Genomic DNA, 2,500 nt, shown 5'->3' with positions numbered 1-2,500 from the left:
CGATTTCAACATTTTAGATAATTTTTGGGGAAGGATATTTGAATTTTCATTCCGTTATCATCAAAATTCTTAGGATTTTTTGAGAATTTGAACTTTTCTGTTAAATTAGGATAGCAAATATATGAACTTTTTACGTTTCTTTAGATTTCAAACTTTTTTACATGATTATTTAGGCAGAACTTTTTATTCACGCTTTTCATATATTTCTTGAGATTGATGATAATTTGAACTTTTGTTAAATTGAAATAGGAAATTTATGAACTTTTTACGTTTTTTTTTTAGATTTCAAACTTTTTAATATAATTTTCGGGGAAGAGCATTTGACCTTGTTTTACGTTTTTTGATGTATTTAAAATTTTTGAAAATTTGAACTTTTGTTAAATTAGAATAGAAAATATATGAACTTTTTACGTTTCTTTAAATTTCAAACTTTTTATATGATTTTCGGGGAAGAACATTTGAAACGTTTTTTTTTAAGTATTTCTTAAGATTTTTGAAAATTTGTACTTTTCTTCATATAGGGGTCGAACTTTTTTTCATATTTCTTCAGATTTTTTAAGAATTTGTATATTTTGAGGATTTGAATTGCTAAGAATTTTCTGATATAGACTTTTTTCTCTCTATTAAATTAAGTTAAAACAATAAAGACATTAAACTTTTTACTGATAAGGTTGAAAGTAGGTTTTATATATATACAGTTAAGTTTATAGTAGTGTTTAAGAAATTCTCTCTCTCTCTCTCTCTCTCTCTCTCTCTCTTCTTCCTCCTCCTCCTCAAATAATAATAATAATAATAATAATAATAATAATAATAATAATAATAATAATAATAATAATAATAATAATAATAATAACAATAATAACAGTGAAAAAGACAAACCTAGTCGCCTATGTAACTCTATGTAATTTTAGAATATTATTATTATTATTATTATTATTATTATTATTATTATTATTATTATTACTTAAGAAAATGATGATATTGGTATATGTACGAGAGAGAGAGAGAGAGAGAGAGAGAGAGAGAGAGAGAGAGAGAGAGAGAGAGAGAGAGAGAGAGAGAGAGAGAGAGAGAGAGAGAGAGAGAGAGAGAAATATTTTTGATCTTTTGAAAATAAAAAATGAAGTAAGTAATTTCGTTTTATTCCTACCGAGAGAGAGAGAGAGAGAGAGAGAGAGAGAGAGAGAGAGAGAGAGAGAGAGAGAGAGAGAGAGAGAGAGAGAGAGAGAGAGAGAGAGAGAGAGAGAGAGAGAGAGAGAGAGAGAGAGAGAGAGAGAGAGAGAGAGAGAGAGAGAGAGATGGACACACACACACACACACACACGGGCATACTACCGCGCGGCTTTTTCCCGCGCGGTTCGTCTGCAGCAGGGCACAGAATTGTTCAAGATGGAGGACGTTAGGATGAGAGTGACCTATGTGTTTACAATGAAAAACCTCCCGTCTGAAGGATTCCATAGACTTCTAGAGTATTCAGAACCGCCTGGCGCCGCACGGATAATTGCCGCGCGGGAATTAAGCCGCGCGGCCATCGTTTTCTAAATCGCGCGGGAAAAAAAACGCTCGTGTGAAGGGGGCTTATGAGGCGGCATCCTTCCGTGTTGTAGAGCCAGCAAGCAGATAACATCCAGTCACATAAACAGACCAAAAATGATGTGTTTGTCAAGGGATGCTGGGGTCAGTATTGGTAAGTAGAAAGTTTCGTTTAGTCGGCGCAACATCTGTGGTCATATGCTGGAGAGAGACAGAAGGGGAAGGAATTATAGAAGGGAAAGTAGAAATAATAATAATAATAATAATAATAATAATAATAATAATAATAATAATAATAATAATAATAATTGCTATATGGAAAAGAGAGTATGAGAAAAAGTGAAATAGCTCTAAAGTGAGACAGTCTAATGTGAGATAGTGGATGGGTTAGAGAGAGGAATGGTGTAGCTTTAATTTGATGCATGGTAGGCTGGGTTAGAGCTAGCTTTAATGTGAGAAAATGAGCAGAAAGACAGAGGAACAAAAAACTCAGACAGTATTGGTGAAGGAGAAGTAGCGAGAAAAAGTGAGATAGCTCTAAAGTGAGACAGTTCTAATGTGAGATAGTGGGTGGGTTAGAGAGAGGAATGGTGTAGCTTTAATTTGATGCATGGTAGGCTGGGTTAGAGCTAGCTTTAATGTGAGAAAGTGAGCAAGAAAGAGAGAGTAACAAAGAAATCAGACAGTATTGGTGAAGGAGAAGTAGTGAGAAAAAGTGAGATAGCTCTAATGTGAGACAGTTCTAATGTGAGATAGTGGGTGGGTTAGAGAGAGGAATGGTGTAGCTTTAATTTGATGCATGGTAGGCTGGGTTAGAGCTAGCTTTAATGTGAGAAAGTGAGCAAGAAAGAGCGAGGAGCAAATAAACCAGACAGTATTGGTGAAGGAGAAGTAGTGAGAAAAAGTGAGATAGCTCTAAAGTGAGACAGTTCTAATGTGAGATAGTGGGTGGGTTAGAGAGAGGAGT

The sequence above is a fragment of the Eriocheir sinensis genome, unplaced genomic scaffold (assembly GCF_024679095.1).
Source record: "Eriocheir sinensis breed Jianghai 21 unplaced genomic scaffold, ASM2467909v1 Scaffold820, whole genome shotgun sequence".
NCBI classification, from domain to species: domain Eukaryota; kingdom Metazoa; phylum Arthropoda; class Malacostraca; order Decapoda; family Varunidae; genus Eriocheir; species Eriocheir sinensis.
The sequence above is the reverse complement of the archived record's forward strand: the minus strand, read 5'-3'. Positions refer to the sequence as shown.